This window comes from Lepidochelys olivacea, assembly GCF_965140295.1.
Source record: "Lepidochelys olivacea isolate rLepOli2 genome assembly, chromosome: 13".
Taxonomy (NCBI): Eukaryota; Metazoa; Chordata; order Testudines; family Cheloniidae; genus Lepidochelys; species Lepidochelys olivacea.
The window spans coordinates 20,019,414-20,047,382 of NC_140423.1; the positions used below are offsets into that span (position 1 = coordinate 20,019,414).

The 27,969-nt window shown below is 47.0% G+C and overlaps 1 long non-coding RNA gene and 1 pseudogene across 2 annotated transcripts in view; one reads left to right on the plus strand and one right to left on the minus strand.

Moving 5' to 3' along the window:
* Positions 1-27,187, minus strand: part of LOC311529690 — a 35,662-nt gene extending 8,475 nt beyond the window's left edge. Inside the window, exons 1-2 of the long non-coding RNA XR_014713860.1 lie at positions 27,099-27,187; positions 14,535-15,156 (exon numbers count right to left, since the gene is read on the minus strand). This is a non-coding gene — a long non-coding RNA (uncharacterized lncRNA). The remainder of the gene's footprint in view (positions 1-14,534; positions 15,157-27,098) is intronic.
* On the plus strand, positions 5,476-7,578 carry LOC311530024 (P2Y purinoceptor 1-like; annotated as a pseudogene). Its single transcript has 2 exons — positions 5,476-5,525; positions 6,117-7,578. The product of its transcript is annotated as a P2Y purinoceptor 1-like (transcript).
* Positions 27,188-27,969: the final 782 nt, after the last annotated feature.

Consider the following 27,969-nt stretch of genomic DNA (forward strand, 5'->3'; position numbering starts at 1 on the left):
GCTCACAGTTTTTGAAAGGAAACCTGAAATTCTTATCTCAACTACTACTGACTCAATATACCTCTTTGCTATCCTTTATTTTTTCGGCAAGATGCCATTTCTCACTGATTAGCTAAGCAGGAAATATCTATATAATAAATGAATACATGCAAATGAACTGGAAAGATTATTCTTTCCATAGAATGCAGTGTAACCAACTCTTGTAATTTAATTGTGAGGTTCACAATATTTGGTGTTTTTAAGAAGACCCCTTGCTCACTGCACACGTGATTAGGTGAGAACCTCAGGTCTCATTTTTTAAAGAAGAGTAAGTTTCTCGTCCTCATAGTTGTGGAGAAAAGCTTGAAAAGGTCACCCTTAATGATCAAAGCCAGAAGGCAAATCAAAACTCTAATGTATTGTTTTTAAAAATTTCCTGATTTTTGTGCAAGTCTCAGAATAGGGCCTGGCTTCTGATTTTTGAATGTTTGGGGCTGTTCACAGAATCCTAGAAGGGGGAAGCCAAACCAAACTAACGAAAAGTCCCCTTTAAGAATGCATCCAAACCAACCCAGCTACCAGAGTGCCTAGTTCTTTTATTGTTTTGGGACTGAGATAGGCTTTCTCCCTTTCCTTTGGGTGCTGGGTCAAAGAAGGAACCACTTAACCCTCTTCATAAGACCCTTAGCTCAGAGCCACCAAACTTACAGTCAGAGAAACAAAGCATCTAGGAGCCAGGCTTATGATCTGACTGTCTACACCTTGTAATAACAACCATACCCCCTCTCTCACTCAGCTTCCTTTTCCTGTTTATATAGCCCAGCCCCCAGGGTGTGGCAGGGTGCTCCTTGAGTGCACTCACGCTATGTTGGCTGTAAGCTTCAGACAGTTTCTTAAAGAGGTAGCACACCCTGCCACGGTTTGGCAGGACTGGGAATGGGCTGGCACTGACATGCTCATTACAGCTGAGTATTTGCAGTCACCTTCTTTAATACCTTGAGCTGGTAAGTAAATGGCCTTGAATCTATTACCTGAATAGTCTGGGATTGCACCAAATTTGCTAACATTAGTAATAAACATATTATTCATCAAAGCAATGAGATGAGGATGGTGATAATCCTGATATAAGCCCTTTCTACCTGTCAACTGTAACTGTAAGGTACCCTTAAGGCAGTGATTTTCAAACTTTTTTTCTGGTGACCCAGTTTGAAGAATATTGTTAACACCTGCAACCCAGTGGAGCCAGACCTGCTGCTGGCCACTTCCGGGGCACAGGGTGGTGTCAGAGCAGGTAGGAACTAGCCTGCCTTGGCCAGGCAGCACCACTGATGGGACTTTTTGCAGAGCAGTCGGCAGTGCTGACCAGAGGCGCCGCAACTCAGTGCCTTCCATTCTGCGACCCAGTACTGAGTCGCAACCCGCGGTTTGAAAACCACTGCCCTAAGGATCACTACCCGAAACTCCTTGTGGTGAAGGAAGGCAGGAGAGACTGTGCAGGACAGAAGGTTGTTTTCCTGGTTAATATCTCCTGTCTGCACTGTTCCAGGATTCTTGTGCCAAAGTCCCAGCCATCTGTACCTCTACTATCAGGCAAACTTTGGCCCACAATAATGGAAAGAATAAATTTTATTTATATGGTAACCACTTCACATTCCCTCCCATCAAAGGTAAGCCATAGAAACTTAGTTGGGGGTTGCTCCTAGTAACTTGACTTTACCACATAGTCATTTAATAATCCATATCCTCCTGCAGAACAATTTCAGCTCTGTGAAGCATCTGTTGTCTCTCTGAATCCAAGATAGATACCTATAATTAGTACCACTTTGGCAAACCCTCTTATCTAGGGGAGTCCAACTTCTGCCAGTACTTAGGTGACATTTCCCAAACTTACGCAAATTGCTAGTACATGTGTCGCAGGGAACCAGCCGGCTTATCTTCTCTATCTCTAATTTCTACATGTCACAGACCTGGTAAAGTTACCTCCACTTCTTCTTAGGACACTCACCAGGCTACTGTGTTTGGGTCCCAGCATGTTGGACCTGTGCGCTCTTAAGTGTCCCTCTGTTTGGGTAGGCTCAGCATTGACTCTTTCTCTGGTCTCTCTGGCATGCTTCCTGGGCACAGAATCTGATGTTCACCCCTTCATGGAAGTGGGAACCTCACAGACCAGTGTAGCTGGACGTGGCCCCATCCATGGCTTGGCGTTTGCCAGGCAGGAGCAGCTTCTGCTCCATGGGGAGGAAGAGCTGCCCATGCCCCCCCCCCCGGCCTTTCAAGCTGTCTATGTGTCTCTGTAAGCTTCCTGTACCTTGCAGTTTGCACAGTTCTTGTCTGAACCACAAGCTGCAACAGAAGTCCTCGCTGATGTGACAGGCTTGCTTAAATCTATATTACCAATTCTACGCGTATAAATATGTAATCAATCAATACGTAAGAAGTGAGTGAGACAGTGTGAGTGTAAGAAACCAGTTGCAAGGCTTGAATCGAAATATTACCGTGTAAGGATAATCAAGGTGTATACGGGACTGCATATAAACCTAAGGCAGTAGTGGCTGGGGGGGATGTAACCTACGACAGCAGAAACTCAGGACCGGACCAGAAGCAGTGGAGCCCTTCCGAGACCCGGAGGGGCTTCAGGGACTCTCGTCGCCTCGTGGTTCGATCTCTGGGAAGCTGAAACCTGGCCAGAAGTGCAAGCAGAGTCAACAGGAGAGCGCCAGCTGTCAACTTATACTGCAGTGAAGACACCGCAGTAAGTAGATCTAAGAACTGAAGTTGTGTAACTTAGATCAACCCCGCGGTAGTGTAGACAAACAATGACAAGAGTACTCCTTTTATGAAGTTGCAGTCCCTTTTGTCAGGTGACCCAAAATCAGCCTCATCAGGTGATCAAAGTCCCCACGAGGAAATCCATAGATTAGTTACCAGCCTATCTGGGTGGACGGGTTTTCTTGGTATGCTGCCTTCTTAGTGTAACCCTTCTGCCCGTCAGAGTTGGCAGCAACAAGGGCCGGGTTCAATATCTAGGGGTTCCATTCCAATAACACAATGCAAACCGGCTCGAGCCCCCACCCAGTGACCTGGGAAAAATATATACCACCCCCGCTGGGCGCCTCCAAGAGGCAATACTTCCCCTCTCGCAAGCACATAGTCTGAGTGTAGCAAAAGTCTTTTAATAACAGAGAGAAACAATGTGGCATTATGTTGGGGAAACACCACCAACAGGATTCATAACACAACCCATGAGCAAAAACAACCCCACCCCAGGCAAATTGGGGCATGCCCTTTTCCCTTTGGTTCTTGAGTCCAGCAACCCCAAATCACCCAAAGTCCCAAAAGTCCAATGCCCCAAAAGTCTCTGTCCCTGGTCAGGGCAGCCCCAGAGTTCGAAAGTTTATCGGCGGAGCTTTACCTCCCAACCTGGGTGGAAATGGGACGGGGGTAAGAGGCACCTTACGTGATCTGAAGCTGACCGCCCCATAGCTCCATAGCGGCGCTCCGCCAGCCGCCCCACGAACTCCTTCGCTCAGCTGCGCTCCGCTCCGCCAGCCGCCCCACGAACTCCTTCGCTCAGCTGCGCTCCGCTCCGCCAGCCGCCCCACAAACTCCCTCGCTCAGCTGCGCTCCGCTCCGCCAGCCGCCCCACGAACTCCTTCGCTCAGCTGCCCCACGAACTCAGCTCCACGGCCCACAAGCAGCTCCTGCCATCCACACACTGCTCCGCGTCGAACTGCTTCACCAGCCGTCCCGCAAACTGCTCCACAATATATCTTCAGGCTCCCCCACTACTTAACACAACACTCAGTGATTTCAGCTCTTAGGTGAATTCAGCTTATAGTAGGGGAGCCCCAGTGCTGGTGCACTGTCAGCCCAAAGTGAGCTCAGCAGCCTATAACTAGACTTCTAATGAAATCAAAATTAGCTCTGATATTCCACAGTGGAGAGAGGAGGAAGTGCAATCAGCATGTAAGGCCCTCACCAAGGGGCCCATGCCACCAAGTACTACTACTTGTCCCCAGCCTCTCTCCATTCACACAGTTTTGGAACCCATGACCCTTGCCTAGCGAGTGCTACTTAGTTGATGGTGAATCCCTCCATCATAACAAAAGGCCACATACAGTTCCAAGCACAGTTCCCATAATCAGGGTAATAACAATTTATTCTTCCTGCCCCAATAACAGAGACACTGGGGATCCCACAGCAGCCAAAGTGACCATTTGGGCAGCTATGGTCTCATTCTAGGCGTGGTGGGTGTGCCTATGCAAATGAGATCGGCCCCTGAAGTTCTTTTCCACAACTTGCCACACCTCACCACCAGATGTCAGGGTGGAGCTCATCCTGACACTGCTTACATTAGTTTAAGGAGGCTTCCATTTGAATAGAATACTACCAAGGTTTAACGACCCTTCATTTCTAGCTCATTGTTAGCATTGTGTCACTATGCTGTGGATTTTTCACCCTTAGATGGAAGTAGGAAGACAGCAGAGAGGCAGGCAAGCCTGACAATCAAAATGGAGTTTGCAGTGTGATAAAGATACATGTAGAGAGTTCATATCCCAAACTGGGAGGATGCTGTGAGGTGTGGCATGACCACTACCAGTGTGTTCTGCTGGGCTCTGAAGCCCTGTCTCTTTTTCACTATTTCCTTCCTTACTCTGGCCTTCATTTGGTAACTAAATTGGATTTGCTGAGATCCCTTCTCCCTGCCCTACCAATGTGTAACTGATACAGACCCTGGACTTCAGAAAAGCAGACTTAGACTCCCTTAGGGAACTGATGGGCAGGATCCCCTGGGAGGCGAATATGAGGGGGCAAGGAGTCCAGGAGAGCTGGCTGTATTTTAAAGAAGCCTTATTGAGGGTGCAGGAACAAACCATCCCAATGTGCAGAAAGAATAGCAAATATGGCAGGCGACCAGCTTGGCTTAACAGTGAAATCTTTGGTGATCTTAAACTCAAAAAGGAAGCTTACAAGAAGTGGAAATTTGGACAGATGACTAGTGAGGAGTATAAAAATATTTCTAGAGCATGCAGGGATGTAATCAGGAAGGCCAAGGCACAATTGGAGTTGCAGCTAGCAAGGGATATAAAGGGTAACAAGAAGGGTTTCTACAGGCATGTTAGCAATAAGAAGAAGGTCAGGGAAAGTGTGGGACCCTTACTGATTAGGGGAGGCAACATAGTGACAGATGATGTGGAAGAAGCTGAAATACTCAATGCTTTTTTTGCCTCGGTCTTCACAGACAAGGTCAGCTGCCAGACTGCTGCACTGGAGTCTGTGGAGCCATTGTTTAGGGCCCTGGGCAGCTGGGGATGGGGGCAGTATTCACTTTTTTAGTATTCAGGAGAGGGCAAAATATTTCTTCTTACAACCCCCAATGGGCTAGCACCGCCTCTGGCAAGAGTCCGAGCGAGAGAAGAGCAGGACTCGGGGGTGGAAGGAAATGGGCAGGGGGAGAGGAGTAACACCTCTCTGCAGCTTGCAAAGCTCTTTGGGATGGCGGGGGGCGGGGTGCAGCAGTTCCGGCTCCTGCCCCTGGCTAACGGGTTGGGGGGGCGGGTTCATCCTGGGTTAGCCCCTATCTGCCAGTGCCCGGTGCAGCGCCCCACTCCCGTCCCTCCTGGACTGCTCCCACTTCCAGGTCCCCCCTGCAGCACCGACCCCTCTCCCGGTTCCCATTGCGGGCCCCACCCCGCCGGCTGCCCCTGGCGGAGCCCGCGCCTCGCTCCACTTGCCGGCACTGCGGAGCTGCGCAGCAGCTTCGGGCTGAGTCTCCCGGCACCGACACGCGGTGGTGGCCGAGTTTCTGCGCCTGAGGCTGGATAAAGTCTGCGGGGAGCCGAGCGGAGATCGGGGGGGGATCCCCCCAGGGACCCGGAGTTTCCCCCGTAGGGTAGGGACCGAGGTACCCGCTCCTGCCCTTCCCCGTAGGGTTCTGGGGAGCCTCTCCTTCCCTGCCTCCCTTAAGGACCTGGCATCCCAACCTCCCCCTCCACCATAGGAGTCTGTGGATCCCTCCCACAGCCCCAATTGCAAGAGGATATTTCCCTCTTAAGGACTCAAGGATTCCCTTCTGCACCACCCTTAGGACGTGGGAGATTCCACCTTGCACCGACCCCTCATGCATTTTCCCTAAGGACTCACTTGTTCCCTTGCTGCAACAACCCCCCATCTGCTTCCTGTAGAACCCTCTGCAGTAAATGGCACCCGTGGAGGAAGTCGTTTCGATTTCTGACATCGTCAACTTCACCTTCAGTCCTGTATCCGGTGAACCAGATTTTCACCCATCACTTCCTGCTGGCTGTGTACCTCATCGTGTCCCTGCTGGGGCTGCTGGGGAATGGACTGGGCCTGTGGAATATGTGTGCCGGGTCCCAGAGGAGCAGCTGGAGCACCCTCAGTGTGCTGGTGTGCAAACTAGGGGTGGCAGACCTACTCTATATGATCATGTTGCCCTTCCTGGTGACCTACTATCTCCAGGGGGGCGTGTGGCTCTTTGGGAAAGGCTGCTGCAGGTTGACGCGGGCCATCTTCCACCTCAGTCTCTATGCCAGCATTGGCTTCCTGACCTGCATCAGCGTCCACCGCTACCTGGGCATCGTGTACCCACTGAAGATGCTGGGTAGGTGCCAGACCCTGGGGCCCCCCTTCTTCATCAGTGCGTTGGTCTGGGCATGGGTCATCATCTAGGTGTCTCCTGATTTTGGCTTCAGCAAAATGGATAGCAATGGTACACGGTGTCATGATACAACAGGACATGAGAACCTGGGCACCTATCTGCCCTACGTCCTGGCTGTAACTATGACTGGCTTTGTCGTCCCCTTCCTCATAATCATTGGCTGCTACTGCCATGTGGTGGTGGTCCTCTGGAGGAATAAAAATGAGGACCCAAACCTCAAGAGAAGGAGCATCAACCTGGTGGTGTTACTGATGGTCCTGTTCTCTGTCTGTTTCCTCCCATATCACGTCTTCAGGAATCTTAACTTGCTATCCCAAAGCTGGCAACTCTAGGGGTCCTGCACCCAGACTTCAAAAAACATCTATGTCTCCTATCAGGTGACCTGGGGCCTGGCCAGCTTCAACAGTGCCCTGAACCCCTGCTGTACCTAATGATCAGTGAGGACTGCGTGTCACGTATGAGGACCATCAGTCAAAGGGCTGGCCAGTCTCTGGGGTCTTTCTGGGAGAGGAGAACCCAGTGCCAGACTGATTGTGGCTTGTAAAGGGTTTTGAGGATGACAAGGTCTATAGGAGCTCTGAGCAGTACAGTTATATCTTTTATTAAGTAATACAACAGCTCCTGGGTTCGTTGGTGATGGCTATATGGGTGGCAGCATGCTGCAGGCTCAGTCACAGTAGGTTATATATCTTACTGGGCAGACATGCCTTAGGTCTTTTCCATCTCCTTCAAGACCATGCAGCTGCTGACAGCAAACTTGCCTTTTAAAGTTTTAGGAGGCTGGTGCTCTATTAGGATAATGGCTGCAGAATTCTGAATGATGCCTGGGATGATGCAGAAGCTGATTATAGTGGGGAATCCTACAGAGAATTTTTCACAACCTGTAGGCATGCAATTGCATTTTACAGTTACTCTTGTGCACCTAGACCTAAATTTTCAAAAAAGTAGGTGTGCAATTGCATGCCTAATTTGAGTGTGCATGTGATGTGACTGCATTCAACGTCCTAGTAATTGTACATGAAAACGATCCATTATGTGTGCAAGTGGTAATTTGCAATAGCAATTTCCACACTAGCACGTTCAATCATGGTGCTTGCACACAGAAATTTTCTGGAAATTTTGGCCCTCAAAGATCTGAAAATGTGGAAGAGATTAAAAAAAAACGTAGACATATAAATACACATGCAAAATAAGCACACAGTTACATGCCCAATATGTGTGCACAATCTTAATAACTGTGTGTTTGCAAATTAGCCACACATTTTGTTGGTACTGTCACATGCTCAAACTTGATGAAGACCTGTCCCAATATTGCATGAAATAGGTGGGCATTAAATGTTACATGCCGATGATGCTAATATTTAGGAAGAGAAGACTTAAGCCCACTGCAGTGAAATGCAAGCAGGAAAAGGCCAAAGAGCTGATAGCAAAGATCATATTTTCATTGTTTCCAAAGTAGATAGATTGTTATTGCTGGCAGCAGTTGTCCTCTGCATAGTGCAGAAGCTATAGCCACAAACTGGTATTTTACCTTCTTCTCCTCTCTGTCTTTTCCAGTTCAGATGGCTTGAATTTTTCAGCAATTGTTAGAACATTAAATGACATTCAGCAGTAGGTTTTTGCAATTCTGAAGAGAGCTTTAAACAATAAGAATGATCCAGATTTGTGGAGCTGCCCAAAGTGTGAGAAACTTTGCTATTTGGAAAAATGCCTGATATTTATCACATTCAGCTGCTGCAGTGTCCAGGTCCTCCTTTGATATACACCAAAGAAACCATGGGTAGTTTATACTGAGTTAATATATCATGTTAAAGAGCAAATAAATACTTAACTCATCACTAGAAGCACTGTCTGGTTTCTTTAAAACTTACAAGAACACAAGCTAGATGGCCTGAGGGATAGAGTTGGAGGCCTGCCTTGCACAGGAGAAGTGACAGGTTTTGGCTGTGGGATTGGCATTGATGCAGGAGCTGCTGCTTACCCAGCTACCTGGCAAGATCAAGAGTGGCAAGACTCCACTTGGGGAGCAATGATACTCTTGCTGGTGGATGGACTAGAGGCATGATCCCACAAGATGCTTAGCACTCTGTCCCTAATCCAGCAAAGCATTTAGGCATGTGCTATATTTTAAAATAAGTAGTCCCATTGAAGGCAAAAGTCATATTAGATCATCCCGATTTGTGAGCCTTGGATGACCTAATATGTCTTTTCCACCTCTAATGTCAGTGAAGTGGGAAGGCCCAGGGGATTGCTGGCCCTGCCCTGGCCTTTTGTCAGCTGCAGAGTCCTCAGAGGTGCATATCTTCATGGCATTACACTGTTTCCCTCTAATGCTGATTTCACAGAGTAAGTACCCAACAGTGCCCTGGCCTGTGAGAGTTCTCAGTTGGCATAACTCTCCAGCACAGGTTTCAGATCCTAGATTCAAAGGCAATCCAGTTGGTAGGGATCCTCTGGGTCAACTTGTCCAACCACTTGTCAGCCAAACAGGTCCCAGTGCTACCCTTTCCATGCACATATTTCATCTCAGCTTGCAGCTGCACTTCAGAATAATGCTTGGTTTTTGTACAGCTGTGTCACCCCCAACCGCACTGTTGTTTAAAAAAAATAATTATGTTGTTACTTCCACATCCCAGCTGACTCCCTGCTTGCAGTTCTGCTTGGTAATAGGTTGATTTTGCTTTGTACATTCTTGATAGATGAATCGTGTTCTTCTGAGACAGGGAGACTTGCATAGGAAGTAACAGTGAAACTCAGCCTCCATCCCTTTGAAAAGCCTTTCTCGACACCACTCCACAACCTACCCTTTTCCAGTACAGCCCAGTGATAACGCCTCAGTCATTTTTAATGAATAATTAACTGACCTGAGTCCAAAGTTAGTTTATAGCACGTTTTCCTCAGCTATGGAGACAAGAAACCCACTAGATCTCTACCACTGCTTGTTATTGGGTAACTGGAAGAATGGCAAAGGTATTTACATACGCATCCGATGAAGTGAGCTCTGGCTCACGAAAGCTTATGCTCAAATAAATTGGTTAGTCTCTAAGGTGCCACAAGTACTCCTTTTCTTTTTACATACGTATAGTGCATCTGTCGCTAGACCTGCATCATAAGCAAAAGTTTTAGTGAACTAAGCATCCAAACTTTCTCTTGTGGTTTGGCAGGCCATGCTCATGAGATTTGCATAGTGTTAACGTATTGCTCTGAAACTGGATTATATTTGCAGGGCCATAAAGAGACTTCTATATCCCACGGATGAAATTCATTCCAGTGTGGATGATCCACACAAAGTCTCATGCACCACTTAAGTACACGTAAGCCCCATGTTAAGAACTTGAGGCCTCTCAGGGTATGTCTACACTGCAATAAAAGACCCTGAGCAGTCAGTCTCAGAGCCCAGGTCAATTTACTCAGGCTCTGGCACTCAGGCTGTGGGGCTAAAAATAGCTGTGTAGACAGTCCCACTTGGGCTGGAGCCCAGGGTCTGAAACCATGCAATGGGGGAGGGTCTCAAAGTCCAGGCTGTGCCTGAATGTCTACATTGCTATCTTTAGCTATGCAGCTTGAGCCCCATGAGCCCGAGTCAATTGATCTGGGCTCTGAGACTTGGAGCTGTGGGTTTTTCTTTGCAGTGTAGACATACCCAAAGACTCCCGGAGACTTCAATGGCTTTTGGATCAAGTCCTTAAAAAGGGTTTAAGTGATGCTGGCCTTGCTCATGCTGGCCTTGATCATGGGTGAATTTCACTCCGAAGTGTGTGATTTTGGAGCTGCTTGTGTATATTCATGCAATGGAAATTCACCACTGTGCAGAAGGCCCACACAGGCCTATGGACATAAGTGGTGCACAGACCTTGTGCTGCACAGGAACAATTTCATCCTGGGCGCAAAATGCATTCTCACTAGCCACTGTATATTTAAAGCCCATACAAACAATGGAGAGCAAAATAAAACAGAAGTAATAGAAAAAGAATCTGAGAATAAAATGAGGATTTTGTAAGAAACCAGCAAAAATTCAGGAAATTCAAAACGACTGCATTTGCTGAGCCCGACTCCTACTGTTTCAACCCTTTTAAAGAGGATTAAGGCTATGAGTGTGTCAGGTTTAATGCTGCATTTCTTGACATTTATCACTTTGTGCGATTCTTGAGTTAATCCTCAGTGAGTTTGTTTCCTCTGAACTGCATAAGAAAGTCCCCTCCATGCATATAGCCAAACACTCTCTGTTGACTATACACATGCCTTTGTTGCTAACGTTCATTGCTGAGTAAACAAGCAGTAAAACCTATTGTAAAGCCTGCACCACTTTCTCCAGAACTTATTATAAAGTGAAAAGGCAAAAGTGCAGGATAATCCTTTGTAAGTGCAATAGTTGTTGCATTGTTTGCTCTTTCCTGAATAGCTCAACAGCCATTGCAGTTAATCTTTAATATGTTGTGTCTTCCATGCAGTCTTTATCCCCAGAATGCCCTAAAGATCTAGGGCCAGTTTCTTTAGGCAGGTTGCAACAGAAGGGGTCAGCTCCCTGATTTCCTACCAGTCCTAGTCCTGAGTGCAGGTTAGAATGGGCTTTGACTTCAGTGGTGTTTGGATGGGGCCCTAAATTCAGAATGAATCCACTTTGACCCAAGTCCCTTCCTTTCTGCTGAAGGTGCCTTTTAATTCTTGGTTTCCCTTTACATAACCTCACCATTTGGCATGATGTGAAATTGCTTTGTGGGCAGCAACTAAGGGTCTGCTGTGCAGAAGTGCTGAGAACCCACAACGCCAGTGAAAGCTAATGGGAGTGAGGGACACTCAGACTTTCTGGAAATCAGGCACTGATTGTGGCTTTTGATTGACTTGTCTATGAAGGGGTTTTAATCCACAGTGAGTTGACGTGCATTAGTTAATGCACAACATGCCAGTCCTACTAATGGCATACACACAGAACAGCTGTGCACTCTTTCAGTTCACATTGTTGTGTATACAGGCTGGGATCCTGTGATCCTTGCAGAGAGTACTCTGGGATGTCTCTCGCTGCCCATTATGGGGTGCTTAGTGGAGCCAGAGAGAAGCCTGTGGAATTCTGGGATACAGGGTCAAATTCCAAAAAACTCCATGATTTCACTGTCTCTGTCCTATGCTTCCTCTCTTTCTGGATGGGCTAGTGCCATTTTCAAATTGCTGTCAGCCGCCATGGACCCAACAATGCTCCGTGCCACTGTGCTGGCAACTGTGCATACACAGAGGCTGCTTGAGCTGTATTTCCGCTCTTGAAGCCAGGTGGCCTCAGGTTTGGACTTCACCAGCCACATCGCCGAGCCGATGACGTGGCTGCAGGAGTAGTTCCTCCAGCAGCAGCGGTGGTAGCGGAGGAAGGAGGGCTAGGAAGAGGAGGGTGACACTGAGGAACTGCTACTACAGGAGCTATTCACGGAGTAGCTTCACACAGGGCTGGTCTACACTGAAAAGTTACACTGGCATAGCTACAACTCCCCTGGGTGTGAAAAACCCACACCCCTGAGAGATGTAGTTTAGCTGACCAAGCCCCTGCTGGAGACAGTGCTAGGGCGATGGAAGAATTCTTACCGCCTCCCAGGGAGGTGGATTAACTTTCCTTCCCATTGCTGTAGAATTTCAAGATGACAAAGGTGACCTTTTTTGAGATCTGCGCTGAACTCACCCCAGAGATTCAGTGGCAGCTTACCAACATCTGGTGCCCCATATCTGTTGAGAAGCACTCGTCATTTCCATCGGAAAGTTGGCCACTCCCAAAGGTTACATCCATACAATCCATAGCCAACCAGATTGGTATAGGGAGATTGACTCTGTTGGTCATGCAGAGGTGTGCCACCATGCATAAGGTATTGTTGCCTCAGATTATAAAGCCTGGTACCAATCAGGAGATTACTGATGGCTTTGTATGCATGAGGTTCCCAAACGGTATTGGGGCAATTGGTGGGACCTATGTGCCTATCATTTGCCTCCTGCACCAGGGCTCAGGGTTTATAACCAGAAAAGGGGTGTTTCTCAATGATGCTCAAAGGGCTGTTTGACCACCATGGCAGGTTTACAAATATAAATGCAGGGTAGTCTGGGAAGGTCCACGATGCTAGGGCAATTGCGTTGGTTCGCCCAGGAGAACCTAAACTTGTCTGGTTAATGAAGTCAGTCACAGGCCACTCGGACAGAAGGGAGGAACTGTTTAACTATCACTTCTGTAGTTGCAGAATGACAGTGGAGTGTGCGCTCTGAAAGGAAGGTGGTGCTGCTTTTGGAATAGGTTAGAGCAGGGGTGGGCAAACTTTTTGGCCCAAGGGCCACATCGGGGTTGTGCAACTGTATGGAGGGCCGGGAATGGAAGGCTGTGCCTCCCCAACCAGCCTGGCCCCTGCCCCCTATCCGGCCCCTCCCACTTCCCGCCCCCTGACTGCCCCCCTCAGAATACCCGACCCATCCAACCCTCCCTACTCCTTGTCCACTGACCGCCCCTCCCGGGACCCCCTGCCCCTAACCAACTCCCCCTGCTCCCTGTCCCCTGACTGCCTCCCTTACCCCCTATCCACACCCTCACCCCCTGACAGGCCCCCCAGGACTCCCACAGCTATCCAACCCCCCCCCCCGCTCCCTGTCCCCTGACCGCCCCACCCAGAACCTCCGCCCCATCCAACCCCCCCTGCTCCTTGTCCCCTGACCGCCTCCAAACCTCCGCCCCATCCAACCGCCCCCTGCCCCCTGACTGCCCCCCAGGACCTTCTGCCCCTTATCCAACCCCCCCACTTCCTGCCCCCTTACCATGCCGCTCAGAGCGGCAGGAGCTCACAGCCTGCCGCCTGGCCGGAGCCAGCCACACTGCCTGCACGGCTAAGGTAGCCCTGGCCCTCCAACCCTGCAAGTGATGCATGGTGGGGAGGAAGGCTCTAAAAGGAGGAAGCTGCAATCAGTGTGGGGGATTCCCTGAGAGGGAGTGGCTCCTGCAGCAGCAGAAGGAACCCCCACACCTCAGACCCCTCAGCTCCGTAAAGAGTCCAGCAAACCCCAAGAGCAAGCTGGACAGGGAGAGACTGATTTGGCTACCCGGGCATCCCTGCAGGAAGGTGATGCCACTAACCTTTTATCTTTTGGCTGACCATGTGCGGGGCTTATTCTCTGCTGAGTTTGAACTTTTACTTTTCCCCATGCATAAACGAAGTAAGAAGGCACCCAGAGACTGGGCCCACGGCAAGGACTAAGAGGCGGGGGCCTGGACAGGGCTGTCCCTGTGGTGGTAACTGGGCATGGCAAGGGGCCCTGCCCCTGCTAGAGAGGTATCCCGGAAAGACTCTTTTACAAGTATCCAAGCTTCTTTCCACATACCCAGTGTCTCAATGAAGTGCGACATTTTGCCCAGTTGAATGTTGCTGTTGTTCAGCAATGCTGTGGGGGGCAGCAGTGTCGTCAGGGAAAAACAGAATTTACCCATTTCTCATTCGGGGAACATGGAGGTTAGTTTAGATTAGTTTCCCCACTTCTTTTATTACCACTTTACCACTGGCAGGAGGGGAGGCAAAATGGAGACTGCAGGCGCCATTTTGAGCTAGCAAAGAGGATTGATGGGGATGGGGGCATTCACTGGGCAAGACAGAGGCGGGGAGGGGAAAGGAAAATAGGTAGCTGGGAATGTGCCCTCAGGGACATGGGCTAGAAACAGACAATGGTCAGGGCTTGAGCAGGAGACAGAAGCCAGTTGCCTGGCCAGAGCAGACACTATTTTGAAAACGGACAGTATGGGCCCTGGAAGGAAGGCAGGGCTGGAGACTCACACAGGCTAATAGTTCACATCCCCCCCAAAATGGCTGTGGGGCACTTGGAACAGAAGCTAGAATAATAATAAATTGTAAAGAAAGATGCTTACATGTCCAGCTTCCTTCCATAGGATTTGCCTCCTCAGTCCTGGCCTGGGTTTCTGGCTGGGAATCGGGCTTGCTTCCTTCATGGCTAGAATTGGGGTCCTGAGTCCCAAAGAGATCCTGGCTTTCTGGGGAAAGCTCTTCACTGGCCTCCTTGTGTTCTGCCACCGATCACTCATGTGGGAGGGATGGGTGTCGGTAACAATGTCATTAATCAAAATCCTATGCAGCTCCTCCAAAAATGGACAGATTATAGGTGCATGAACTGGACTGTTTCCTGGCATCTTTGGTTTTAATGTAAGTCCTTCTGAGCTGTCTGCTCTTTATCTGGAACTGGTCGACATTGCGGTTCTAGCCCCTTGCACGCAGACAGCTGCTTATCAATGCCCACAAAAAGATCTTTAGTGCGGTGCCTGGCCCCAAGAGCTTGCTGCACTGATGCTTTTCTGCAGATGGTGAGGAGATCTGGGGTCTCTGCATGGCTCCGGCAGCTGCTCAAGACATGTTGTAAGGCTTCTAGAGTAATATCGCAGCAGCGCTGATATATTCTAACCGAGGAGCAAATGGACAAACTCTGACCCCATGCCAGTTTTTAAATGGGGGAGGGGACATCTGGTCAACTTGATCCTAGAGCAGAGGGAACACAGGTAGACAAGTCAGTAACAGATACCTGCAAAGCAATGTAGGATAGTGTTGCCAGCACCCAGTGCCAAGAGACTAAACAACAGCTGAAGTTGGTTCGTTACCCGGTGTGCTACACCCAATAATCACAACAGGGTGGAGAAGCAGAAAAGTTTATTTGAAGCTTCAAATAGGTACAGGGAGATTTGAATCTCAAATCCTGTACACAGAGCAGGAAGTTACACAGGCTTTTATACATCCTTTTTCCCAGCATACTTATCCAATAGCAAGCTGCCCCAAGTATCCATATAGCCAGCCAATCCAGTTCCCAGCTAGTTCCCTGGTTCTCTGTATCATTTATTAAACTATACATAAAACTGCTTTATTCAGCATTGTTCTTCCATATCTGCCCTGTGTAGCCTTGCTTAGTTTCAGGCAGTCTGACTCTGCAACATATTGCTGCAGATTCTCAGCATAACTGCTGTGTGTGCCTCCACGCGGGGGGGCCAAGGACACTTGGGCCTAGTACGCAGAGCTGCTGCGAGTGCCTCCAGGCGGGAGGGGGGGCCAAGGACACCTGGGCCTAGTGCGAGGGGGCTTCATCGACACTCGTGGTCTTCCATCCCCTTGAGTTACCTAGTGGCCATGCCCCAGTGTCCCCAACAATAGCATTGGGAGAACTGCCAAAGTAATGCAGCAGCATTGCACACACACAAACTCAGTACATCACACTAACTCAATTTGCAGCAAACTTAGTACACTTTGAAAGTGGACTCCAGAGTTTGCAGTAAATGTGGAGTTACTGTGATCTAATGAATTGTGTCATGTGTACACAGGCATCTTCATATGGGACTATCGCAAATTAATGTGGATTAACCCCCCTGTATAGATGAGCCCTAAATTACATGTGAAGGGACCAAACCATGTTTCAGTGAAGTCAATGAGAGTTTTATTGGAAGCAAGAGCAGGCCTGGAATTTTGTGGCATTACTTTCCTGGCTCATTTAAATAAACATCTCTCAATCAACGATTTGTTGCAAGTGTAATTAAAACTCATTGCATCTGATCAGAAATTCTAAACTGACAGGCTAGTAAAGCCAGTCCTACAAAATTAATGTGGATGCACACAGACGCATGCACTCACACGCACAGTTTGTTCTCCTTGAAATGAAAACTGGCTTTAAAAGAAAGCACCCCCCCCAAAACCCCAGCGTTTTGGTTGGCATGCAAAACAACCTACAAGAATCAACTATCACTAATTCCAGAATATTAGCAACAGGCTAAATACACACAACTCAAACAAATTCTGTGGGTTTTTTTGTACAAACAGCACAAATTTATAAAAACAGACAGCAGGGTGGCTATGGAAACACTAAGTCCTTTAAAGCATGACACGTTTAGATGTCAAAACAAGGCACTGTGATTACCACAGAGGGTCAAAAAATGCAAACACTGAATGAAAGGGTGGAACAGTAAATGCAGCATGAACTACCGAGACTCCTCGCCTTTCAACTGAACTCTCACCAAAGTGCATTTAATAGTTGTTAGCTACATAGATGGGAGTTTATTGAACAGTGGGAGTAGGAAAGATCTGGACCCAAAAGGCAGACAGAGTCCATGGCATAGAACACATGGTCTTCAGCTGAAATCTAATGCTGACAACGTTCCCCACCCCACTTCAGAAAGTTTGGCTACAGAATGTGTCCAGTAAATCCTCATTCGTTAAACAAAAGCGGGCTGGCTGCCCTGGACTGTACTAGCAGGCCTTATAAATGTCTCCATATCAGAGACTTCCAGTGCTCTGGGAGAGAGTTGGATGTGGTTTTTAAACAAGTGCTCGTGCTGATGGAGACATTCCTGTAGGACTTAAATGGTGCTAAGGGTCAAAATATCCCATCTAGCTAAAGATTCCCTGTGCGAGTGTAATGGTAGATAGACTCTCTTACATGGTAAAATAGTGTCTTCCACTTTAGTCAGTCACCCACTGTAGAGAGCTGTCATTTAGATAAGAGGAGGCCCAAATTCTGACTAAGATAGAAGAAGACAGAGTCGAAGGAAAATCCATGTGGTAAAGGAAGATGACTACAAGTAGAAAATTACATGATTCACCTATTGTTACTGACTGTTAACTGCCGTCATGTGATATGTGAGCTGTGGTCCATATTGTGGAGGTGATGAGGGATGTAAAAATCACCTACGTGTTCTGAGGTAAAAGCAGATGAACACAATATGAGGATGGCACCACGCAGATACAGTCTGGGGGGAAATGACGGCCGAGATAGGAAATGAGGCTGTTCTGAGGGGGAGGAATTACTCCGCGGCTTGGAGGTTGCGAGAGCAGGAGCACAAGCCAGAAAGGGAAGCTTCAAGCTGATTATCAGGCAACGATTCTGAGTGGTGAGGTCAGTGTGGCAGCTGCAGAACCCCCTCATGTGATGGGAAGTCATAGAGCCTCCATCACTAAAGGTGTTAGGATCTGGATATGGCCCCAGAGCAGTCAGCCTTTGGCCCAACCCTAGGACATTTTTACATGGAGGTGTAAGGGCCAAAAGCAGTTTAAGAGCTGCACACTGGGATGAGAGCAGAGGAGATGCCATGCAGAGGGGCTGTGCACTTCGTCTGCGCCATGGAGAGGAGCTCCACACCGGGCCTTCTCCGTTCGCCATGTCCATGACAATGGGTTGGCCAGTGGTTCCACCTGGGCACAACTATACTGCAGTGCCCATTGCTGCCTACACACAGCTGGGCTGCACCCTGCTGACCAGCTGCCTTGGACTTTGCCGTCAGTTTGGGGGTTGAGGAGTCCCGTTCTGTTAGGTTTACCACAAGATTTACCACAAGGAAAGCCCTTGTCCTCGGGCTTTGTCTGAGGAATTACTGTTGGGTCTCTTGTGTAGGCAGAGGCATTAGATCACCCAAGTGTGCCCCCCCCACCCCTGCAAAAAAAAGGCCAAATTTGAAAGGAACAGATGAATCTACAAAAACTCCTGGGTACCCAGAGAGAGCCGTGTTTACTGACACAATGTCTGTGTGTGTAGTTTTGCAAAAGCATCTGTTGCACCCACTGGTCTGGAAAGCCTGGAGAGTAAACCCTTGTTCAGGGGTGGCGAGTTGTATAGGCCCGTGGTGCCCGTGCTCCAGGAATATTCAGGGTCAGAGGCCCAGCTCCACCAATGTTCAGGGCTGGGTTTCTCCCCTGGCCCTGTCTGCCGCGCCCGGCATGCCTCCCCCAGAGCATCCCCTGACCCCGCCTGCCACCCCCGGGTAATTTAAAAGGGCCTAGGGGTCCCGGCTGTTGCTGCCACTGCCAGCAGCACAGTGGGGCTAAGGCGGCTTCCTGCCCACCCTGGCTCCGCCCCACTCCCGTAAGCGGCCGGCACGTCCCTGCGGCTCTGGGATGTGTCTCTCTTCTCACGCTGCCCTTGCCCCAAGTGCCAACTCCACAGCTCCCATTGACCAGGAACTGTGGCCAATAGGAGCTGCGGGGGTGGTGCCTGTGGACAGCGGCATGGAGAGACCCCCGGAGCCCCCCACCTAGGAGCCACTGCCAGAGGGGTGTGCAGGTCACTTTCGGGAGCCACCTGAGCACTGCACCCCTCACCCTCTCCTGCACCCCACCTCCTGCCCTAGCTCAAAGCCCACACCCCGCACCCAGACTCCCTCCCAGAGCCCTCACCCCTCCTGCACCCAAACTCCCTCCCAGAGCCTGCACCCTCTCCTGCACCCCAACCCCCTGCCCCAGCCCAAAGCCCGCACCCAGCACCCAAACTCCCTCCTAGAGCCCGCACTTCTCCAGTGCCCAAACTCTCTCCCAGAGCCTTAGGCAGGTGCGGGGAGGGAGGGACTTGGACCCTTTCTGGGCAACACCAAAAATTATACAAACCTGCCGCCCCTGCCCTTGTTGGTGTAAAGGTGCAGAGGCCGTCTCTCTATAGAGTAAACCAACACCTGGAGAAATGAAGACTAGCGAGTGTATTGTTAACGCTGCATCCAGCTAACTCTTCACCTGGAGTTGTCCAGGTGCCTGTTTCTCAGATTCTGGGAAAGAAGGGAGGCAGTTGAGCAATATCCTCTCTTATGTGATTCTCTGGTCTCTCTTCCAAACCTCGCAAGGTTCTTTGACATTCTGAGGCTAAGTGTCATTGACATGCACCTACCAGTGATCTTATCACAATGGTGTCAGACCCTGGCGGGCAGAACATGGGACCAAGCTGCTGGGATTCCTGCAGATGTCAGCTCACAGCTATACAAGACTCAAGAGAGTTTGGTTTTATGTTGTGTCTTTCCTAACATGCCATTTGAGAGATTGCATTAAAAAACATGATTAATATATGTCATGAATATAAAGGAAAGGGTAAACACCTTTAAAATCCCTCCTGGCCAGAGGAAAAACCCTTTCACCTGTAAAGGGTTAAGAAGCTAGGATAACCTCGCTGGCACCTGACCAAAATGACCAATGAGGAGAAAAGATACTTTCAAAGCTGGAGTGGGGGAGAAACAAAGGTTTTCTCTGTCCGTGTGATGCTTTTGCTGGGAACAAAAAAGGAATGGCGTCTTAGAAAGCAATCTAGTTAGATATGCGTTAGATTCTGTTTTGTTTAAATGGCTGATAAAATAAGCTGTGCTGAATGGGATGTATATTCCTGTTTTTGTGTCTTTTTGTAACTTAAGGTTTTGCCTAGAGGGATTCTCTATGTTTTGAATCTGATTACCCTGTAAGGTATTTACCATCCTGATTTTACAGAGGTGATTCCTTTAGTTTTTTCTTCAATTAAAATTCTTCTTTTAAGAATCTGATTGCTTCTCACTGTTCTTAAGATCCAAGGGTTTGGGTCTGTGTTCACCTATGCAAATTGGTGAGGATTTTTATCAAGCCTTCCCCAGGAAAGGGGGTGTAGGGTTAGGGGAGGATTTTGGGGGGAAAGACGTTTCCAAGCGGGCTCTTTCCCTGTTATATATTTGTTAGAAGCTTGGAGGTGGCAGCAATAAAGTCCAAGGGCAAAAGGTAAAATAGTTTGTACCTTGGGGAAGTTTTAACCTAAGCTGGTAAAAATAAGCTTAGGGGGTTTTCATGCAGGTCCCCACATCTGTACCCTAGAGTTTAGAGTGGGGAAGGAACCTTGACAGTATATGATCCACTCCAGTCAGTAATTAAAGATCACAACATCCTATCACTTAAATTAGAGAGGCATTTATTTTTTCATCACTATTATTTCATCCTTCAAAGTACCTTTGACATATGTACATGGCAGGATAGAGCCAACAGGCTGTTACCTTATTTATAAAAATGTAGGCCAGTTTGTTATAAAATATTTGGTGCATAAGCAATTACAACAATTTGCATGGGCAAATGTAGTTAATATACATGGAGAGTGGGCAACATAGGTGAATATTTTAGGTCTAAAGTTTTTGAAAATCTGTCTCTTTGTTTATGTGATGCCAAATGCCTAGGCATCTAGGAACCCAACAAGTTTGCTAAAAAAAACAGCCAATCATTTAAGGCAAGTCAAATCTCATTTAACTCAGATCCAGGACACCCCATCCCCACCCATTGTGCTTTTATTATTATTCGCATCTATAAGCCACTGAGCTGTACATATGTGATAGAGTATAATGGAGTGTGTAGGAGTGAGTGAGTGCGGTGGCCCTTTGCTGAACTCACGGAGATAGTACAAACAGCGAGATTTACACTGTAATTATGCCTGGTGTTTGCAAATATGGATTCACTACAACAAGGACCTAATCCCAAGAGCACAAACTTTTCATCATAATACAGAGCAAAGGAAGAATGGGGCATAACCCACAGAGCCAGGATGCTCCCTGGAATAGATGGGGCTTGAGGAGTTTATGGAAGGAGGCTTCCAAGCTAACCAATAGCTGAAAATGAAACAGGCTCTTTGAGGACCCATTAAGAACAAAACCACTTCACGCTGTCTCCTGAAGGCTGCTGGACTCTCACTCTGGTGGATCTTCAAAGGGAGCAATGTTGCACAGACTGCGTCCCAAATGGCCAGATATTGGGAGCTGACAGCAAAAGCACATCGGGGAATCTGAATTGTTACAGCGGGCATGTTATTTATGACATGGGAAATGAAATACCAAGGTCAGGTTTTCCAAGGTGGTTGCAAAGAAGTGCATGTCTCCATTGATACTGCAAGAAAATTGCATACCCACCATGGATAATGCATGCGCCGAAGAGTGCAAGTATCCATTTCTCATGCACAAAGGAATCTACAGATGCAGTGTCTGGGTGTTAGGCTCTCCTTCTGTGTAAGACTTTGGGCCTGTTCCTATAAATGTCTCGATTCATTCTTTTGTCAAAGCAGATGTGCTAGCATGGAAAATACGGGAATGACAAATAATTCCTGATACTTTAGAGCAGGTTTCCATGCAAAATTCTTTACTGGCTTTTCTGAAGCCAGTGAGAAAAGTGTGCCTTGCACCCCTACCCAGGAAATGGCTGAGTCATTTCCAGCACTAGAAAGGGAACTTCGTGTGAAACACTGCAGGCCAGAGACCTCCTTGTTCATTTTCTGCTCTTGATACAATGTGGAATTCTTTGGGTGGGTATTGGCAGAGATCAAATCCTAATTGTGAAGCTCGGGCAGAAGACTACATGTGATGCAAGGAGTGCATTGCTGAAAAGCTGCAGCACGCGCTAGGCACAGCTTCCTCTGACTATAGCGCTGTTGTGGAGCCAGGAGCTGGATGCAGATTAACGCTGCCACTGCTGAGCTTCCGATGTATCCGCTATGCCGCTGTGTGCTGCAATCAATGGAATGTTGGCACCTGCCTGGTAAATCCAACACCACGGCAGCTGCATTCTTTCAGGACATGCCTCGAACAGCCAGCAGCAGCTGCATTCCCCCTAGCTATACCTGCACCTTCAGCAGATCAGATGCCTTCTGCTTGGATGTACATGGAATGATAAGCACCATAGCAGATGTGTTGAGCCTGGACATTGATATCTGTCGCCTCATTGAGGGCCCTGCTCCTGCACCACTGAAGTCAGGAGGGCCCAGATCCTCAAAGATATTTAGGGGCCTTGCTCCTATTGATTTCAAATACCTCAGTACCTTTAAGGATCCGGGTTAAGGAGCTTTGCCACTGATTTCAGTTAGCACAGATTGGGTCCCTATAGCAGGTTTGTTGTTGGTGCTCAAAAGAATTAGGCAAACTTACTTTAATAAATAACTGATGAGCATGATTAAGAGACCCAACTGGCAATATCTCTCTACTGGTGTAATGTGATATTGCATCAAGCAAAATGTGTGCGCAAGTGTAATGCTTCTGCAAACAGACTAGATAAGAAAAGGGGACAGACCCACTACAAATTAGCACAACAGGTGCATCCTACTGGGATGTTCCTGGAACATTCACCTGCAAAGCTGGTGCCTTCAGCTTTTGTGTAGTGGGGCCAAGAGCATTCATAAGCACAGTAGCATGTTTCACTGGAATATACCTGGAGTATCAAATACCTATTCATCTTTTGGAAACTCCTGGGTTAGTACATCATTACTCACACAAAGCAGGAATGTCAATTACATCGCTACAGATTATTACAATAATGCGATGCCGTAGGAGTAAAAAAACCACAGGGCAGATAAATTCAAAAGTATCATGCAGAATAGAGTCACTGGGATCCACAGCATCAGGCATGAAGTAAAGGAAAATGTTTTAGGGGGCAAAAGTATTTCTTGTGGGGAAACCTATGTTTAAAGCAGCTAGAATAGGTGGTGGGGAAGCTCAAACCATAGGTAGCAAGTATGTATTCCATTGTTATTACATTAATTATAGGAGCCAATATCGTGGTATTTCGATACCTCAGCGGTGCATTATTACCACAGACATGCCTTAATTTAATGATTAGTAATCAAGCATCATCACTTTTACCTCTTCACAGCATCCTTCCTCCTGAAGAACCCAAACTAACTTTACAGAATGTACACAACCCAAAATGCAGCCAACTCTGGGGTGGCTTGTGAAATCAGGAGATATTCTTTTTTGGTCCCTGTTATATGATACAGGTGAAGGTTACAAATGTTTAATACCCTGGTCACATGGCAGGCATCAGCCCTCACTGTCTCCAGCGGCTAGTGTTACAGAGGTTGAAAACTAATGGGGGAGGGGGCAAAGCAAACTACATACCAACAGGGAGAATGGAAACTGTGGCCAGGGATCCCAAAACAACAGGTTTTTTAAAAGTGCCCTATGGAATAATTAATGTTCAAGCGGCATAGAAATGACCTCAACACATCCATCCAAGAGACTCACACATTGTAACCTGAGCAGTACTTCTTTTACTTACAGCTAAATGTAAAACGGGTTTAACACCCTCCCCACTCCACACCAAAATAAAGCCTTTTCACGGGTTTCTGAGCAGGTTACACACATCCGAGCACTCCCTGGAGTACAGACAAGGCTTCCTGATGAATGCGTCTAATTCCAGGAAAGTACGTTTGCTTAATTCTTGGCAGCACCAACAGATGGGTTGAATCACTGACAACACCAACATCAAGGGTGAAGTCCTGGCAAGGCAATCCTAACCACTGTATGGTCAGGGCAGTGCCCTGAGATTGCAGGCTTGGTAGGACTTTAATAGTGAACATATGGTTGTTTACTGATGAGCATGAATCATGGAGTCAACAGGATAATATGGAAAAATGTCCTCCTACTGGTGAAATGTGGTATTGCAATAAGCAAAGTTTGCAGTGACAGTACACTTTTGCTCAAATTTACTAGCTAAGAAAAGGGGTTAGGTCAGACCAATGAGAACTAGTATAGACAGGGCAGGCACTGTACAAAGTGAAAGCAGAAATTATGCTGGAGGCATTAAAATCTAATTTATTTAGCACACGCCTTTTAGAATACGAGTGAAGATCAAGAAGATTCAGTCTTCTATGAAACCAACGAGGAGTCCGGTGACACCTTAAAGATGAACAGATTTATTTGGGCATAAGCTTTCATGGGTAAAAAACCACTTCTTCAGATGCATGGAGTGAAAATTACAGATACAAGCATAAATATACTGGCACATGAAGAGAAGGGAGTTACCTTACAAGTGGAGAACCAGTGGAGAACAAGGCCAATTCAGTCAGGGTGGATGTGGTCCACTCCCAGTAATTGATGAGGAGGTGTCAATACCAAGAGAGGAAAAATTGCTTTTGTAGTGAGCCAGCCACTCCCAGTCCCTGTTCAAGTCCAAATTAATGGTATTAAGTTTGCAAATGAATTTTAGCTCTGCAGTTTCTCTTTGAAGTCTGTTTTTGGAGTTTTTTTGTTGCAGGATGGCTACTTTTAAATCTGTTATTAAAAGTCCATGGAAATTGAACTCTTCTACTGGCTTTTGTATATTACCACTCCTGATGTCTGATTTGTGTCCATTTATTCTTTTACATAGAGACTGCCTGGTTTGGCCAATGTACATGGCAGAGGGGCATTGCTGGCACATGATGGCATATATCACTTTAGTAGATGTGCAGGTGAATGAGCCCCTGATGGTGTCCTTCTAGGTTATGCTGGACAAAGGGCCAGCAACTGTCCAAACTGTTGTTTCTGGCCCAGAAGTTTGATACACTATCCTGAAGAAGAGCTCTATGTATCTCAAAAGTGTGTTTCTTTCCCCAATAGAAGTTGACCAAATAAAAGATATTACCTCACCCACCTTGTCTCTATAATAGAGCTAAGTCACTATAATTATTATTCTATTAATTCTAATTTTTAAAGGTGCAATATGACCAAATATTGGCACAAGGTTTTTAAAAAATAAAGTTCTTAATGAAACCAAATTATTTTCACCTAATGATACATGAGAATTATGTTGCAGAGGCTTGTATATCCCTGCCCTCTAAGGCCTGATCCAAACCTCTTGAGGTCTCCCATTGACCAGTGTGCTTTGGGTGGAGGCTGGATCTGCACATGCCTAACAGTTCTCGCTTTTAGCTGAGCGAGTGGAAATGCCCCTTTAGGCGAGTGCTTCTGAAGCCAAAGGAGTCCGTTTGCAGAGTGATACTGTAGTGAGTCTTAGTGTCGGGCCAGCCTCCAAAGAATCAGACATACAGCGATGGCTTGCAGGGAACCTTGTACTCCCTCTGTGCCCCTCTTTCTGTGAGACTTCTGCCCCTCCAAAACTATTCAATTCTTAGCTACTACTGCTGCCAACAAGACAGCAAATTGGTGCACAGCCTAATTAGTATTTTCTGCACAGGCTGGTTGGTTTAGAAAACTTAAATCCTTAAAATTAATTGCATTTCCCCAACATACGCTTTGAATGGTGGCTGTATTTATTGCTGATGCTGAGCACTCGAAAATTTAGTATATAAAAGGCAGAGCTAAATAAACACAAAAGCCAGTACAACACTACTGCCATCTGTTATTAGGTAAAAATAGTTATTTAGAAGAAAAAGGAAAAAACCCATCATTCTGGGTTTGCGCGTTTGTTTCATTAGCACCATGTCAGGGGCAGAGATAATCTTTTTGTTCCATGTTTGTACAGCATCGAATACAATGGTTTCTTGGTCCATAACTGGGGCTTGTAGGTGCTATTACAATACAAAAGAGCAATTATTAATTATTAAGACTTCTACTGAAGGGGAAACACTCAAAGGTTCAGAGGGAGGCATCAAAAAGGTTTCAATTCATATCAGAATCTTCTCTGAATCTCATGGGTCTGCAGAATCAGCCTGGTAATCTTACAAAAATAGGTTCTGTCATGAGATTCCCTGCATTCCTGCTGGAGTTGCCCAAAAGAGCATCCTCTCTTCACTTACTGCCATTTCCTTTTTACTGCAGGAGGGACAGAACCTCATGGAAATGAAAAATCATGGAGAAAATTAAAGTTAACTAAGTGTTCACAAACCTCAAATTAGTTTCAGGCTTCAGTTCTTATTTGGCTGAGCTGCTTTGCCTGTCCCTAATTAGGCCTCAACTTGTTTTATCCCCTAAGATTGATTCAGCTGCAGCCTGGGCTGACATTTGTTGTTCCAGAGGAACACTGCTGAAAGGAAAGGATCAGGACTGGAATGTGGCATAGTCATACGTGTACAACAGCACAAAGGATCTGGCCTATAAAAATATGAACACTCCTTTAAACACCTTTAATTTACAAAGCAGAGAGGCTGTGTCTGATTCCTCTCAATTCATCTTTCAGGAGAAGAGCCTGCAGTGAAAGAGTTGGGAAAATATTTTCATGCAAAACAAGACCAAAAGATTTTGCTATATTATGGGAGGGAAAGTGCGTGGGTGGGGAGCTGCTTTTACCAATAGGTAGAAAAAGTTGCATATGGTTTTGCTAATTTGTTCTTATTCTCTTTTATCCTAAGCAAAAACCACATTCTTACCATGCACAGCGCTAACGGGAGAGTATTCCTGTGGGTAAGTTTTATAGCTGAAACTTATCTAGGAAATTAAATTGTGATCAGAGGAACTTCGTATGTGACGTTGGAAACTGAATATTCAGATTGGGCTTCACAGCATCAATAATGGAAGCAGAGGAGAAAAACAGGTATTATCAAAGGGGAACTGGTCCCTACTTAGGGCTCCTTGGTGCTATGTTGGTAATAATACTAGAAGACAGTCAACACTGAAATAAGATAAAACTGAAGAGATTCCATGAGGGATCTGCCCGAGTAAAAGTAGTTACCTCCTTAATGTGACAATACTTATATGCCTTAGTCTGCGGCTTCAGATAGCATCAGAGAACAGATGAGTAGCAAGGCTCTGCTGATACCCCATTAGATGTTCTTGAGGTGATTTCCTTTGTATCTAGCTATTTTCAGCCCCAACGGTGTCCGACACTGAAAACGGTGAGCTTTGGAAACCAAAGCTATGCACTCAAGAATGTCTCTATTGGGTGCCCAGGGAATTATACCCATTAAATCACCAGCAGCACACAGAACTATATGCAATATTCAGCCTCAACCCAGAAACCATGACTGAGTTTTTACTGACCTTGCACACCAGGTTATACGGAGGGAATGTGAAGCTGCTGTTGACCCGAGGCAGAAACCAGTTATTCCATTGTGTCCGCACTTCAGAGAGATCGCAATGGCTGAAATCCTGATACCACTGTGTTCCCGGAGAGTAAGTGGAAAGCTAATTGATGACACTGGCTTTCTGCTTCACTGAGCTTCCAGTTCCATTCCATTAACTCAGGGGTGGGACGGGAGTTAATTTCATAGTTTCATCACTTCTAATTCTGCTAACAAGGGCCATATATCAATGTCTGGTGAGGAAATGTCAGAAAAAAGCTGAGTAAGAGCTTCTTTGCCTCCCAAGTTGCTAACAGGCCATTCTGACAAAGGCAGTGAGGGTGTATGGTCATTACAAGAGGGAAGAGACCCTTTTCCAATGATGCTACACCAAATGAAGAGGGCAGCAATTAAAATAACACCAGCATTAAGCTGCCAAAGAAAACCTTCCCCCTCTCCTCATCACTGTAAAAGAAAACAAATCATCTCTAGAATGTTTGTGCCATTAGTGAAGGAAACAGTGTTGCTCCAATGCAGCTAAAATATGGTACAAGGAGAAGAGAAATATGGCCACGTTCTCTGCTGGTATAAATAGGCGTAGATCCTTTGATTTCATTATTGCAAAAATATTATTATTTGTATTACAGTTGCACCCATGATTGGAGTCCCATTGTGCTAGGCCCTGGACGGACACATAGTGAGAGGGGGTCTCTTCCCTGAAGAGCATACAGTCTAAGTAGACAAAATGGACAGTGAGTGGGACGGGAAACAGAAGCACAGAAAGGTGAAGTGACTTGCCCAAGGGCACACAGCAGGATAATGGCAGGATTAGAAGGCAGGCCTCTTGACTC